Here is a 17,381-nt window from a genome sequence, read left to right on the forward strand (position 1 = left end):
CCTGATGGTCATGCACCATGTAGCAAACTCCTTGAGGAGCAGACCTCAAGGCAGTTCTTGCCTCTCTTATATTCTCCCACTGTGATCAGTCACTTCCTTGCCCACTCACTCACCTGGCAGCACTTTTTATAAAAATCTGTCTCCATTTCAGTTCAAAATAATAAATTGAACAATACAATGCTTTTTATCTGCAGTGCCCAGGTAAAAGGTCAGCCTCTGTCCTTTCTTGGCTGTGTTCTAGGAGGGAAGCCACTTCACAAGGAATTCTAAAGCAAGGGGCCTCTGAGGGGCTGTGAAGGGCAAGAGGACCCAACCCCAGTCTGCTACTAGTGGGTGCTCCTGGCTCCTCTGGGCATCTTGTTCTTAAGGAGGCACTCACTTTCCGAGCTGTGCAGATGCTGACTCTGCACTTACACGACCCTGAGTTAAGTGCCATCTTCAGCTCGACTCCCTAGTTGCCTTCCTCCTCCAGGGTTTTGACCTCAGTCAGCCAAGCTGAGCCCTAGAGGGAGCCAGACAGCCTCTCATCCAAGGAAATACTCTCTAAGAAATTTCCAAATCCAATTTGCCACAATGTGCAATGTCTTCGTTAGCACATAAATGGAACGCGGGGGCTGGACGCTGACTTTCAAAACTTCTGCCCTGCAGGTCTGTCTTTGAGTATTGCTGAGAATGAACTGCTTTCATTTAAACAGAGCCATTCTGTTCCCCAAAGCAGTGAGCCAGAGAGGTCTGTCAGCCACAGCTGTTTCCCAGCTGTCCACGGAGCTGTTGAATTGCTTCAAATGATTTTTTCAGTGTGTTCTTGAAATCCCATCCTCAGAACACCTGGAGTCTTGCTTTATCTACTTTCAATATCCTGAAGCATTTATATAGTTGGTTGTCATCTATTATCTTCTCCACTTCTGTTCTGTGGAGCTGATTTTCCATACCTGGGCTTCCAATATCTAAAGACACACCTTTGTGCCAAGGTCTGTCCCAATACAGAGATGATGGTTGGGAACTTGACTCTGATATAAAACCAACCTGCATTCGGATCCTAGCTGTGATGCAAATAAACTTGGTGATCTTGAGCCAGTTACTTAACCTCACTAGGCTTTCAGTAATGTTCATCAGTACAGTGGAGATAAAAATATTCCCTTCTTTATAGAGTTTTGGATGACAATTAAGTGGGATAATTCATGTAAAGGGTCTGGTATGCTGTATCTCAATTAATGGTGGGTATGATTACTGTTATTTATGTCATCAAAATCATTAGACAGTTTGTCCATTATAAGATGGAATGATACCTTCTACCTGCATGTTTCTCCTTTGACCCTCAAAAATTACTTCAAGAGAGAAAAATGGATATTATCAAGCAGAGAAGCAATGGTAACTCTTCTCACAAATGACTCCCTCTCTCACAAATTACTCCTTGAATTTCTGCACTTGGAAAAAGCACCTAATTCTTACTAGGCATTTACTTTCTCTTTCAGAGACCCAGGGTCCCCATCTAAAAATGAGGATGAGTGAGGTTGCCTTTAAGATACTTCCAAAGCTAAAATTCTATGGCTCTCAGACTTAAACTTCAAAACTAAAGACTGTAGATGTAGAGGGAACATATTTTCCTAATTATGCTGATGGAGCCTATGTGCAGTACTGAAACCAGGAGTTGCAGAACAGCAAGTAGAGAATAATGTCATGGACAAATGACGTTGAGTTTGATTATTGTCTGCACGAGTGAGGAGAAAGTTGTTATAATAGCAAGTACACGTGCCCTCCTTGCGTTGACCCTGACCCTCAGGATTATCAAGTCAGGACACCCCCAAAAGTGTGTGAGCCCAGGGAGATCTTGCCAAGTTTGAGCAGGTCATATTGTCCATGGTCCTATATGGGAATGAAAAACTGCTAATCATAGGGCCATCTCTTACAGGAGAGAAACATGGTTCATGCTTCCTCCAAATGACATGTTATCTTATTCAATCAGGCAAATATTGGCTTAAAGTGAAGAGAGCTCTAAGCTTTCCCAGATTCCCTTTCACCAGAGGGAACCGGGGCCCATGGGGCCCTTCCTCTGTGCTTACAAACTGCTTAGACTACCATTGTCTTATCTCTCTTATCTACAGCCACCTTTACAGATTCTTTTTTAAAGATTTATTTATTTATTTGAGAGAGAGTGGGGAGAAGGGCAGGGGGAGAAAGAGAGAATTTCAAGCAGACTCACACTGAGCATGGAGCCTGAAGCTGGGCTTGATCTCCAAATGTGAGATCATGACCTGAGCCCAAACCAAGTCAGATGCCTAACTGTGCCACCCAGAAGCTCCTACAGCCCCCTTTAGACTGGAGCTTCTTGAGGGCAGGATCTGCGTCTGGTTTATTACCCCTTCCCTCAACCAGACCTATAGTACTTAGGACATACATAGCAGGTACTGAATAAATGTTTGCTAAGTGAAATTAATCATCAAAGGAAAACTTGACTATTGGGTTTCATTTTGTGCTTAGCCTAATTGGCACATCACTGTTCTATTTTCAGAAGTAGCAGTGGTCTAGAAAAAAAGAATATTGGACATGCTTTGTCTCCCATCTCTGGCACTTATGAGCCTTGTACATTCAAATAAACCATTTAAGTATTTAGAACCTCAGTTTATTAGAATGGAGATAATTGACTGTGGTGGTGATCAAATTAGATGATATATGTGTACACACTTAGTTAATGGTTGTTATCACTAGATGACATACTCCCAAGCAGAAAAAATCAGATGGAGCTTTTCATTTGCTGCCAATTGGTGGCTTTGGTTTGCTTCTAAATATTGACTCAAGTGCACCATTATTTTGATGGGTAGAATAAAGATCTTACCGATTTTAGAACTAGCTGCAAATTAGCTAAAGTCAATAATATATTTTGATCACATGGCTGTTAGTATCTTGCAAAAACATAATCTAGTTATTTAAGGAAATAGAGGTTCTGGCTTTCGTATCAATCTTTCTCTGTGAAATCTTGAGAAAATTTAAAAAATTCTCTGCACCCAATTATTTCACTTAAATGCATCCTCTCTTCCCAAGAGCACTACATGAAAAATAACTGAAGTGCTATGTGTGGAAGCTGTCTGAGTTCTTTGAAAGAGATACACAATATAAATCTAAGCTGTTATTTTTACTTCTGAGTAAATTTGTTCAAGAATAGTATCTGAGTTTATATGACGGTGTGTTATAGACCTAGGTTTCTGTAAAGGCTTTTAAACTGATACTACCCCAGTGCACTTAATATGGAATTGGATAGATACAGAAAATGCAGTTGAATTCTGTTAAGTGACACTATATACAGGTTTGAAACACACTGCATAGTGAAAATGGCCAGTTGCTCTGCAGTCTTTAGAAGCCTGTTGCTTTCAATGGGAAGTGTGCTGTCTAATATCCTCTGACTTCCTCAGAGGTGTCATTTTTCTCCCCCTGGAATTCAATGAAAGCATAAGAAAAGACCCTGAATATTTCTTCACTGTTTCCCTTCTCCCACAGTAACATTAATACACTACTTCTCTACCAAATACGGTACTAAAAGTAGAGTCACCCAAGTCTGTCCACAAATAACTGCACAAATGGTTCAAGGACATGAACCTTAAGCTATGCGTGAGCAATTTTTTTTCCTTCCGAATGTGGGCATAAAACCATCACAGTCTCCTCCTATGCTGCTTGGCAGATATTAAATGAATGTTGTCTCTGTTCTCTAAGCCAGCCTGGTACTGAAGGAACCACTTTGTACATTACATCGTATTTTTGACTGCAAATAGAAAGTTCTTCAGTTTTCTCTTGAATTCCTGTGCTGAATATTGATAACACCAGTGATGAGAAACCACAAACTTACTGTAGTCTAAAACTCTGAAATGCAGAGGCAGAGCGGGTCAGATGTGAAAAAAACGCAATGTATACGACTTTCAAAAGAGGACATGACCTGAGCAAAAGAAATAAATGAAGACCACAAATAAATATTGAAAAGTGATAGTGAAAGGAAAGTGTGATCAAAGGGACTGAAGGAAAACTAAGGTAAGAAATAAAAACTCTTCTGATTATGACAATGTTGGTAATCATTTCTTCTATGTTAAAGAAAAAAAAACACCCAAAATTCTAACCAGAGAATTCGATGAAAAATGAAAAAATATGAGACAGCCCTATTAAGTCACCCTTACTGGAGAGGCATTTCTCCAAAAATAACAGTTCTACTTTTAATTATAGGTTCTTGGGTCTGTTAATCAGCCATCTTCCTCAAGGCTAAGCTCGGTGCAAATAACAGACAAGGATTCAGCAAAATGCCCTGTTTAATTAAAAAAGATTTAATTAAAAATATTTTTATACACATGATCAATCACCATTATTTATGCAGATGCTCCTTCATGGTTATTTGGAAAGGTTTTTTTTTTTTTTTCTTTTCTTTCTTTTTTCTATATGCTGCTCTTCTGCAAGAACTGCTGTGAAATGAGAAGCACTATGACTGGTAGTTAATACCTATTTTTATCAAAACAGCAGTGCAGCTCACACATCACCCGTGCAGCCGTAACCATAGTAACCCCAAATAGAAAGGGTCTTCAGATTATCAACACGATCAAAGGTAAGATAGTTCATGTGCCTCTGGAATAGTTACACTGAGGCAAACTTTAAAGGATAAAGGTAGCTTTTCTCCCCCCACAACTTAATGTTGAATGAAAATAGTGACTTGCAAGTACAGTATATAAAAACATCTCTCATTTTAGAACACTCTTATTCCCTCAAAGTGTTAAAAGATGAAAATTCAGCTATACATTTCTCCAGTGCTTTCATCTGATTATGCCAAGGAGACAATAATAATCATTTTGCCCAGTTGGGGAAATTGTTACAGGGAAAACTCCACCCTCTGGTGCCCTGCAGGATGAGAAGCCATATTTTGTGTCCATTGTGTTTGGAGGATGGCTATGGTTAGTGGTGACTGTAGACATACATTATATGGGATAAGCTATATATGGTGATTCGGGATATGGATTGGCAGTCCAATTATGAGGAAAAGGAGCTTTTCATTAGAGAAACAGTGGAACTTGTTTTAAAAAGCAGTGAAGTACCAACCCAAACACAGACCTGAATTTGACTTTATAATTTGTGGTTGGGGTAGGATGGAATGGGGAGGAAAGGGTGAACAGAGAATAAAGGCTAGAATACCCATGCCCAATTATTTTGTCTGAGGAACTATGATTTATATAATTCAAATAGATATACAAGCCTTTATACAGCATTTTGTAATGCCTCATGTGACTATAAGCAACATCTGAAAGCACAGGGAAACTACATGGAATTATAAATATCTAAATGTATAGCAGATATTACAAAAAAGTAGAGAATCCACATAAAAATAAATATAATTCAATTTTATTTCTCTTTTAAATCTCTTTATATCGGAGATTAACTATGAAAGTGGATGAACAAGTAATGAAATCTGAGAAACCAGTTATTTTATCATGGCTACTTAAGAATGGATACTTGGCAATTTTACTTTCAATTGTAAACAAATAAGAATGTAATGGCAATGTTATCTAAAAAGCCAATAAAAATAAAAAGCCTTAGAAGAACTCATTGTTAGTAATAATGTATTTAATAAGTTAGCAATTTACAAATAATTTTCTATATAGCATTTCATGGGATCTTACAGCAATTCTGTGAAGACATTGGAGGTACTTTCTGTTTTGTTTTGTTTTTATAGTATCTATTTTAAGGACAAGGGAAGTGAGGTTCAGAGAAGTTAAAGCACTAAAATGTAGTGCTCCTTTCACCCATGACATTAATATGGCCTTAATAAGCAGATATTTTCAATATTCAGGATAATCCAGCCACTAGAAGACCCTATTTTGACTTTACTTTTAGGTAACTCTCCTACCCCATCACACACCTATTTTATTTCTAGTGGCAGTTCCTCTGGGAATTGAAAGTTTATGACCCATCCCTAATTGAGATCATTTTATGCAGATAATTTCCTAAGAGCTCTCTTAGATATTTAATCCACAAACATAGGAGCTGGTGACATACTCCCTAGTGTCCTAGCTCACATTTCTCCTCATGACCAATTTGCCCCAAAATTAGAGCGACACCTATCTGTGATTCAAGTAGCACATATTGGGAACTGGGTAATGGAGATTGCCAGGAGATAGCCAGACTGGTGGCATCTCAGAAGGGAGGTGCCTACTGCAAGTGGTGGAAGTCTCAGAGAGCAGTAAGTAGCTTGCTTCACTCTATAATTCACCAGTTTACTGAGAAATGCAAATATTTACCATCGATTCTTATATCCATTAGATATCTGGACTAGCATCATTAGCATCAACTGGACACTTAGAATTGCAGTTTTGGAATCCACCCCAGATCTAATGAATCAGAATATCTGGAGGAGGAGCCCAGGAATATGCATATTAAAAAACTCTCCAGGTGAGTTTTAAGTACACTCAAGTTGGAGAACTACTGAGTAGAGCAGGATTTACCTCAGCAATTATCTAATTCCTCTAGGAATATATGAGCAAACTAAACCTAGAAAGGCAATGTAGCCACCTGATTTGCCCTGTGAATTAGTAGCAGGAACCGAACTGGATCTCAGATCTCCCAAGTCCCAGTAATAAAAATAATACGGTGTTATGACACTTGTTAAATAGGAGCCGGTTGGGCTCAACATTAGGAAAGCAGAGACTTTGACTTTGTATCTATATTCCTCTTGGCTTCTAAATTCAATAAATGAATTATCATTCATGCATTTAATTTAGGCTCCAGACAGGATAATGCCAGAGTGAATTTTCTAAATTCAATTAACAAGAGCTAGTAGTCTCCTTATGAAAGCCAACATCCAGCGCTCAGGGCTTCATCAAGCACTTGGGATTCTTAGCACACTTTAGCTGCCAGAGTAAGTCAAGATGTGTGACTTACATGTAATATACAAAGTCATTGAATATTTTTTTACTTCATGGCATGTGCAATAATATATTGAGTTGGAAGATTTTCCTTTAAGATCTTCTTGTCACATTTCACAGTGATTTACTAACATGATATAAAAAGTGATTGGTTAATTTTCTCACTTGTATGAAATTTTGAAGAGTTCTTTTTTACGTACATCTATGTACATCCATATAAATGCATAAATGTGATCCACATCATGCACACTCTGTTTATTTGCTTGGTTTTCATTATCTTTTTTTCTTTTTCTTTTTAACATGTCTCCCTTTTCTTCATCTTTCCTTTCCTAAACGCATATCTTCCTTCCTCTTAACTAACCCAATTTATAATTTAGTATATGTCCTACCAAAATCTCTTTACATCAAATTTTCTTTCTAATAAGAATATAAGGATTTGTAATAGATATTAAATCAGAAGTTTAAAGAAGAAAAAATATATCCAACAGTGAGATACACAATTTTAAAATATCCAAAAGCCAGTTACATGACTCCCTTAAACCTCTCACCCACATGGAGAATGAGAAAGTGTTTCTCTCTAGACTCTAATCTAGAGGTTAAGATTTATGAAGGGAGTTGTTTTGCTACTTGTGAACTGTGAATCCCACTTGGGAGTGGGATCACAAGCCTTATCTCAAGCCTATGAAGAGGGACTTTGGCTAGGCTATCAGACAGCCTACTCTGTGACTAGAGTTTGGGGACACAGTGAAATACTGTTTGATTCTCACCTGAGAAATCTAATGAGCCCAGTTGCTCTGATGGCACCTAATTATCAGTCAAAAAAAATTCCCTTACCTCATCTCTGCCTCTATGTTTTTAGGACTCAGAAACTACATCTAGCAAGTGGTAGATGAGAAGCCTGAGAAAGGATGAAGAACCCAACCACACCTCTTCTCCCAAAGGTGGCAGCCTGCCTCAACGGAAGTAGGGCAGGCTAAGGGAGGTAGGGCAGGGTCTTAAATTAAATTGAGAACTGCCAGTATTACACGGGATTGGATATGTTCACTGCTGAATTGAAACTCCAATTGCAACTTAAAGACCAAAGGCTTTTATCCAGCGGGTGGAAAAAAAATGTAACCTCACTGAATACTTTTAAAGAATGGGAGACAATGGAATGGAAGAGCCCAGAAATAAACCCACAATTATATGATCAATTAATCTATGACAAAGGAGGCAAGAATATACAATGGGAAAAAGACAGTCTCTTCAACAAATGGTGCTGGGAAAATTGGACAGCTACATGCAAAAGAAGGAAATGGGACAACCTTCTTACAGTATACACAAAAATAAGTGGATTAAGGACTTAAACATGAGACCTGAAACCCTAAAACTCCTAGAGGAAAACAGGCAGTAATTTCTCAGGCATCATCCATAGAAACATTTTTCTAGATATGTCTCCTCTGGCAAAGGAAACAAAAGCAAAATTGAACTATTGGGACTACATCAAAATAAAAAGCTTCTGTACAGCAAAGGAAATAATAAAACAAAAAGATAATCTATTGAATGGGAGGAGACACTTGCAAATGTCATATCTAATAAGGGGCTGGCATCCCAAATATACAAAGACCTTATACAACTCAACACCATCAGCACAAATAATCCAATTAAAAATGGGCAGAGGAAATGAACAGACATTTTCCCAAAGCAGACATAATACAGATGACCAATAAACACATGAAAAGATGTTCAGCATTACCCATCATCAGGGAAATGCAAATCAAAACCACAAGAGGGGGTGCCTGGGTCGCTCAGTCAGTTAAAGTGTTTCCCTTCAGCTCAGTTCACTGTCCCAGGGTCCTGGAATCAAGCCCCACATTGGGCTCCCTGCCTGCTTCTCCCTCTCCCTCTCCCCCTGTTTGTATTCTCTCTCTCTCTGTCAAAAAAATAAATAAATAAATAAACACAATCTTAAAAAAAAAAAAAAGCAAAAACAAAAAAACCACCTGCCAGAATGGCTGAATCAAAAACACAAGACACAAGCATTGGTGAGGATGTGCAGAACAAGGAATCCTTGTGTGCTGTTGGTGGGAAGGCAAACTGGTGCAGCCACCAAGAAAAACAGTATGAAGTTTCCCCAAAAAGTTAAAAATAGAATTGCCACATGATCTAGCAATTCCACTACTATTTACCCAAAGAAGACAAAAACACCAATTCAAAGATATGTACACCCCTATGCTTGTTACAGCATTAATTATAAGAGCCAACTTACGGAAACAACCCAAATGTCCCTTGATAGATAAATGGATGAAAAATCCAAGTGTCCATTAATAGATGACTGGGTAAATATACAGTGGAATATTACTCAGCCATCAAAAAGAATGAGATCTTGCCATTTGCAACAACATGGGTGGATCTAGAGGGTATAATGCTAAGTGAAGAAAGTCAGTGAGAGAAAGACAAATACCATATGATATGACTCATATGTGGAATTTAAGAAACAAAAGAAATAAACACAGAAAGAAGAGACAAGCCAAAAATCAGACTCTTAACTATGGAGAACAAACTGATGGTTACCAGAGGGGAGGTGGGTAGGGAGATGCGTGAAATAGGTGAAGGAGATTAAGCATATACTTACTGTGATGAGCATAGAATAATATACAGAATTTTTGAATCATTATATTGTACACCTGCCACTGATATAACATGTTAATTATACCGGAATTAAAATTTTAAATGTTTTTTTAAAAATTTAAAAATTAATAATAAAGGAATAGTAGAAAGAAAAAAAGCAGTTTCTTTGGCTATATCCCATGAATTCTGCTTTATATACACATATACGTATTCATCTATATATTAAAAATTAGAATCACATTTTATATATACTTTCCTACATCTTGCTTTACAAAGTCAACAATGCCTCCTGGAAAACTCTCAAGTTAGCTGGATGAGCACTAATTTATCCTCTTTAATGGCTACATGATATTGTGTAGATGTCCTACAACCTTTTCAATAATTCCCTTATTGATAGGATTTACTTTGTTCCTTCTTGCTTTCTTTCCCTCCACTTACAAAAATGTTGCAATAAACATCCCGGACCATATATCCTTAAGAATCCAATATTTTTACTCGTGTGGAACAGATTCCCAGGAGTCAGATCACTGAGTCAAAAGGAACTATGTATTTTAAATTCTAATAGCTGTTGCCACACCACTTTCCAAAAGTCTGTTAATGATTTAAATTTTCACTAGAAATGTGTAACAGTCTACTTTTCCCTGCCTCCCTGCCAGCAATGACTGTTATTTGGTGTTACAATTGTTGCCAAACTGCTAGGGGTAAAATGATATGCTGTTACTTTTTTTAGATTTTTATGACTTCTGGCGAGTTTGAATAACTTTGCACATTTGAACCCCACATTGATTCACTCTTCTAAAAACTTCCTCTTCATAATCTTTGTCCATTTTTTCTGTTATTTATTTTCAGATTTTCATTGTAAAGTGTTCTTTCTATATTAGAAATAGTAATATTTGGGGGCACCTGGATGGTTGGCTCAGGCTCTTGATTTCTACTCAGGTCATGATCTCAGGATTCTGAGATTGAGCCCCACCTTGAGTTCTGTGCTCAGTAGAAAGTCTGCTGGAAGACTCTCTCTCCCTCTGCACTCCCCTGCTTGCTTGCTTGTTCTCTCTCTCTCTCTAAAATAAATAAGTAAATCTTAAAAAAAAAAAAAAAAAAAAGAGGAAATAGTCATACTTGGTCCTCTATATTTGAATGCTTTTACCCCAATGTGCTGTTTGTGGATTTTTTTTATTTATCTTTTATTAAATTTGTTTTTTATTTAGTCAAATCTGTCTATTCTTTATTTATAAATTCTGGGTTTCCATTCTTTTTTAACAAGAATTTTCCTATCTATAGTTGGTAAATAAAGATTTACAGATTTTCTTGCAGGAGTTGTTTTACTTCTTTTTCTTCATTTTTCATTTATATTTTAGTTCTTCTAAACATATTTTGTAAATGGTTAGATAAGTCCAATTTTATTATCCTCTAAATTGTGCAAGTACCATTTGTTAAATAAATAATCCTTTCCCACTGAATTTAAATACCTGTTAGCTGTATATAGCCCTATCTATCTATCTATCTATCTATGAATAACTCTTTTTATAAATAACTTTTATAACTATATGCATAATTATAAATTTTTGATTTTGTCAAATTCTCATTTATACTGGCATCTGTTTATGGATCCTTTATTCTTTTCTACTGATCTGTCTAATCCTAGGCCAATACCATATTATCTGATTATAATAGTTTTGTAATATATTCTTTTATCTGGTTAGGCAGTTCCCCTAATGCTTTTTTTTTTTTTTAAGATTTATTTATTTACTCATGAGAGAGACACACAGAGAGGAGGCAGAGACACAGGCAGAGGCAAAAGCAGGCTTTCCACAGGGAGCCCGATGCGGGACTCAATCCCCTGACAGAGATCATGCCCTGAGCCAAAGACAGACACCCAACCACCGAGCCACCCAGGTGTCCCTTCCTTAATGCTTTTATTCTACTTCATAAACATTAATATAATTTTGTCCAGTTCCAATTTTTAAAGTATTAGATTTTCATGAGAATTGCATTAAAACTTTATATTAATTTAGGAAAAGGTGGCATTTTTATTAAAGCATTCTTCTCATTACCAAGACAGTGAGCTAGGACAGGTTACTGTCTTGCTCCCCAAAAACTCAATGATAGAGGAAGTATACAGAGAAAAATGGAATTGGCACTAAGAGATAAAAATAATAATACCAAGAAAAGCCAAGAAATCTCCAGGAAGAAGGAAGGCTGTTTTGGATTGCTGCTTGTGGAAGGAAGGTGAGGGAGGCTGGAAGGTACAACCTTCAAAGGGCTGCTATGCACAGCTGTGAAAAGATAATTTAAAAAGTTTAAGCTCCACCCTTTTGACTCACTTGGATTTCCATGAAGTAATTCTCTATCAAAAAACATCTCTGAAGCTAGTGCATAGGTGCTCATCTTATTCATGACAGAGAAAGCTCAGTATCTGTTATTTCTGTGGGGGCCGCATAGAGCCCAAGACTTCGCCAGCATTCAGCTACAATGTAGACATATATTTGGTTTTAGTAAAATCAGGTAAGATGGAGAGGGTAAATAAAGGGCAAAGAGGTCAAGTTAAGGTCACATCTTTCCTGGAATCTACTGTTAATCTTCATGAATTTTTTTTAAGATTTTATTTATTTATTCATTAGAGACACAGAAAGAGGGAGAGAGGCAGAGACACAAGCAGAGGGAGAAGCAGGCTCCATGCAGGGAGCCTGACGTGGGACTCGATCTCGGGTCTCCAGGATCACACCCTGGGCTGAAGGCAGTGCTAAACCACTGAGCTACAGCCTGCCCAATCTTCATGAATTTTTCAAAGGGATTATAATGCTATTTTGACATTACTGTCTTAGGGCTAGGTCATTCATCACTAAACTTTAGTTTACTCTTTTTATAAAATAAAGGTGTTGGATTGATTCCTAAAGTCTCTTTCTGCAAAAATGTCTTACAGTTCTTTAATTTTAAATCACTCCTTATATCATCTAAAAGCAATGTGTCGACAATTGTCTGGATCTTTGGTTGAATAGGATGGCTATAAAAAATTTTATGAGACAACTTGGGGAATTTAAATCTAACTATATATTTGATAACATTTAAAATTACAATAGTTTTCTATCATTGCTATAACAAATTATTGCAAACGTGGTGGCTTAAAACAGCATAAATGTGTTATTTTTCAGTTCTGTAGGTCAGAAGTCTGATAGGAGTCTCATTGGGATAAAACAAGGTGTCAGTAGGGCCGCATTCCTTTCTGGGGGCTCTAGGAGAGAATCCATTTCCTTTCCTTTCCAGTTTCTAGGGACCACCCACATGCTTTTTTTCATAGCCCCTTTCCTCCAACTTCAAAATCAGCAAAATTATATCTTTCTGTGCTTCTCTTCCATTGTCACATCTTCCCCTTCAAGCTTTTAGGGACCTATGTGAGAAGATTGGGTCTACCCAGATAATTCAGGTAATATCCACACTGCAAGGTCCTTAATTTAATCACATCTGCAAAGGCCTTGTGGCATCAAAGTAACATATTCACAGGTTCTGGAGGTTAGTACCAGGAAATCTTTCAAGGACCATTATTTTGCCTACAACAAAAATTATTGTTAATAATTTAGGTGTGATGATGACATTGGGGTTATGTTTAAACTACATGTTTAAAATGAAATTTATTATGGCTGTTTTATTTGATCAAGGATCCAGATAAGATCAGCATATTCTTTTTATATTATAAGGAGTGGATTAAAAAAACAATATAGATTTGAAGAATACTATTAAAATGTCCATACTACCCAAAACAAGCTTCTGATTTAACATAATCCCTGTCAAAATAACCAACATTTTCCACAGAAGTAGAACAAATACTCCTACTTTGTATGGAACCACGAAAGACCAAATAGCCAAAGATATCCTGAGAAAGAAGAACAGAGCTCTCAAAACTAAACACATAGATAAATGGAACAGAATCCAAAAATAAACTCATACTTTTATGACTAATTAATCTATGATAAAGGAGACAAGAATATACAACGGGAAAAAGTCTCTTCAACAAATAGTGTTGGGAAAACTGGAGAGCTACATACAAAAGAATGAAACTGGTCACTTTCTTACAACACACACAAAAATAAACTAAAAATGGATAAAGGGCCTAAATGTGAGACCTGAAGCCATAAAACTCTCAAAAGAAAACACAGGGAGTAATTTCTTTGATATCATCCATAGAAACATTTTTCTAAATATATCTCCTCTGGCAAGGGAAACAAAAGCAAAATTAAACTATTGGGGCTACATTAAAACAAAAAGCTTTTGAACAGTGAAGGAAACCATCAACAAAACAAAAAGGCAAATTACTGACTGGGAGAAGATACTTGCAAATGATTTATCCAATAAGGGGTAGGCATCACAAATATATAAAGAATTTACACTTCAACACCAAAACCCTACAAATAATCTGATTAACAAATGGGCAGAGGACCTGAATAAACTTTTGTCCAGTGAAGATATACAGATGGCCAACATACACATGAAAAGATGCTTAACATCACTAATTATCAGGGAAATGCATATCAAAACTCCCATGAGATCTCACCTTATACCTTCCAGAATGGCTAGAATAAAAAAAAGCATAAGAAACAGCAAGTGTGGATGGGTATATGAAGAAAAAGGAATCCTTGTGCACTGTTGGTGAGAAGGCAGATTGGTGCAGCCATTGAGGAAAAGAGTATGGAGGGTCCTAAAATAAATAAAGATAGAAACACCGTATGACCCAGTAATTTCCACTACTGGATATTTACCCAAAGAGAACGAAAATACTAATTTGAAAGGATACATGCACCCCTATGTTTATGCAGCATAATTTACCATAGCCAAGATAGGGAAGCAACCTAACTGTTGATAATAAATGGATAAAAAAGATGTGAGATACACACACACATACACACACACACACACACACACACACAAATAGGATATTAGTCAGCCATAGAAAAGAATGAGGTCAGGCACCCAGGTGGCTCAGTGGTTTAGTGCCGCCTTCAGCCCAGGGTATGATCCTGGAGACCCGGGATGGAGTCCCACGTCAGGCTCCCTGCATGGAGCCTGCTTCTCCCTCTGCCTGTTTCTCTGCCTCTCTCTCTCTCTCACTCTGTGTCTCTCATGAATAAATAAATAAAATCTTTTTTTTTTAAATGAATGAGGTCTTGCCATTTGTGACAACATGGATGGACCTAGAGGTATTATGATAAATGAAGTAAGTCAGACAAAGAAAAACAAATAGCATATGATTTCACTTACATGTGGAATCTAAAAAACAAGACAAAAGAACAAACAAAGAATCAAAAAAAAAAAAAAAAAGCAGAAACAGACTCACAAATACAGAGAAAAAACTAAAACTGGTGGTTGCCCAAGGGGAGATGGTGAGAGATAGAAAAAATGGGTGAAGGAAAGAGGCAGGTACCGGCTTCCATGTGGAATGAACAAGTCACGGGAATGAAGGGTACGCCATAGGGAATATAGTCAGAGGCACTGTCATAGCATTAAATGGTGACAGATGGTATCTACACTTATGGTGAGTATAGCATAATATATGGAACTGTTGAATCACTATATTTTACATCTGAAACTAATATAACACTGTATGTCAACTATAATAAAAAGAAAATCAGAAATTTGAATGTAGACTAGGTGCTAGATGATACTAATGGATTATGGCAAATTTTGTAGGTTTGATAATGGTTACATAAGAACAATGCCCATAATTATAGAAATGTATACCAAAATACATGTGGATAAAATGACAGTGTCTAAGACTTGCTTTCATATATTACTATCTGTTACCTCTAAAAATATTATATATTTGTGTTTTATAAAAGCAAAATTACCACATTACATATATTATGCTCCCAGCTATAGCCATGCAAATCACAAAAAAATATTAGTTGGTCAAGGGAGCATTCTACTAACCAAGTATGTAGATTCATGGAAATCCATTACTGCTACTAAGAAAACAGGCAAAAAAGTGCATGTCTTACTTGCTGAGGGTAAAATGGCCTCATCTTAGTATATGGTAAAAATAACAATATATTAATAGTGGTAATAATAATAATTATTATTATCTCATTTAATCCTTATAAAGAACCTTTATTTTTTTTTATTTTTTTATTTTTTTTTATTATTATTTTTTTTTATAAAGAACCTTTAAAATAAGTCCTACTATCCTCATTTTATAGATGGAGAAACTGAGGCTCAAATAGGCCAGACAGAATGTGGATTTAAACAAAGACCTATTCCACTCTATGGTCAGTGCTCTTAATCAATATTCAATGACTATTCTATTGATTCAGTAAATATTTATTAGCCCTGTGTAAAACTCAACAGGATTTTTATATTTTGAGATCTATAGATGCTTTCTTAGATCTAGTCATTAAGTATCTTCTGATGATGAAGATAAAGAAATATGGGGTACCTGGCTGGGTCAGTTAGTAGAGTATGTGACTCTTGATCTTAGGACTGTAAGTTTGAGCCCCATGTTGGGTATAGAGATTACTTAAAAATAAAATCTAGAAAAAGAAAGAAATGGATCCTATTAAGTACTATATATATTTTGACTTGCTTAATTGGAGAATTGAACTAATAATTTACATGAACTAGATTTTTAAATTCTAAACTTAGTGAGAAGAATTATAAACTATACTTTCCCAATTGGCTACACAGGTAGTCTCTATTTACTTCTTCGAGGTAAATATTTATTTCTGATATTGAGTCCACCCAATTTAGGGCCATTAAATGTGTCAACATACTTTGGAACAGGGGTAACATAATATAAATGTCAAGTTTCTTGGATTTCTGACAAGCTCTATAAAACAAAACAGTAATGGGCATTAAAAAACAACTCAGATTGTCAGACTTTAGGAACTTGTGATTTATGTTTCTACTAAGGGAATAAACACAGTTGAGACATTTGGACAGGAACTTATTTAATCTGTTTCTCTCAAGTCAGAGGTTGCAGTATTTATAGTTTTGAATGGCACATATATGATATTTAAATCATACAGAGTTAATCTTGTTTCTCTTTGCTTTGATTCTGAAGCATGGGTGAAGCTAGTTTATGGGTTATTATGTGCTACAGCAGAAAAATAAGACTGGAAAAAAGAGACATTAGGAAGAAAATTTCAGACATACTAGTTCAAAATCAGAGAAATAAAGTGCCTATATTTCACCAAAATGCCATAATTTGTGCAGTGCATTGTATTTGTGCTTAATTTTTCTACTCAATTTAAAATTGTTGTGGTATTTTTATTAGGGATCATATTTTTGTATGTAATATTAAAAAGTTGAGCTCATTGAAATTGAGACCAGAATGTTGGTGGCCAGAGGCTGGGGGGAATGGGTAGATGTTGGTCAAAGAGTATCAACTTCCACCCATAAGATTAATAAGTTTTAGAGATCTAAGATATAGCATGTTAATACAGTTAACAAAACTATAATATGTACTTGAAAGTTGTTAAAAGAGTAGATCATTAATGTTGCTACCACACACACTGCATGGGTGCACACACACACACACACACACACACACACACAGAGGTAATTGTGTGAAGGGATAGAGATGTTAACTAACTTTATTGCGGTAATCATTTTGCTATATATATGGGTATCAAATCATCACATTGTATACCTTAAATGTACATATGTCATATGTCATTATCTCAATAAAGGTGGAAAAAAGCTCTCATGTCTATATTGCTCTATAGCAGTACGGTCTGACAAAAATATAATATAAATTACATGTGTAATTTTAAATTTTCTAGTAACCACATTAAAAAAGTAAAAAAAATGGGTAAAATTAATTTTAATAATATATTTTAACTCAATATGAAATGAGTCTTATAATTTCAAAATGTAATCAACATAAAAATTATC

At 36.2% G+C, this 17,381-nt stretch overlaps 1 protein-coding gene and 1 long non-coding RNA gene across 19 annotated transcripts in view; one reads left to right on the plus strand and one right to left on the minus strand.

Annotated features, from left to right (window-relative positions):
* Positions 1-10,773, plus strand: part of LOC112661232 (uncharacterized) — a 70,641-nt gene extending 59,868 nt beyond the window's left edge. For 5 of the 8 annotated variants that reach the window (XR_004808401.2, XR_003137537.3, XR_003137531.3 and 2 more), the window contains 3 exons: positions 3,867-4,020; positions 6,289-6,417; positions 7,750-10,773. This is a non-coding gene — a long non-coding RNA (uncharacterized LOC112661232). Of the gene's footprint in view, positions 1-3,708; positions 4,021-6,288; positions 6,418-7,749 lie in introns of all 8 variants that reach the window. The other 3 variants (XR_007405339.1, XR_003137524.3, XR_007405338.1) reach the window with 1 other exon arrangement.
* Positions 1-17,381, minus strand: part of SLC9A9 (solute carrier family 9 member A9) — a 654,466-nt gene that overhangs the window by 373,796 nt on the left and 263,289 nt on the right. The gene's annotated exons all lie outside the window — the stretch shown is intronic.

The sequence above is a fragment of the Canis lupus genome, chromosome 23, assembly GCF_003254725.2.
Source record: "Canis lupus dingo isolate Sandy chromosome 23, ASM325472v2, whole genome shotgun sequence".
Lineage (NCBI taxonomy): Eukaryota > Metazoa > Chordata > Mammalia > Carnivora > Canidae > Canis > Canis lupus.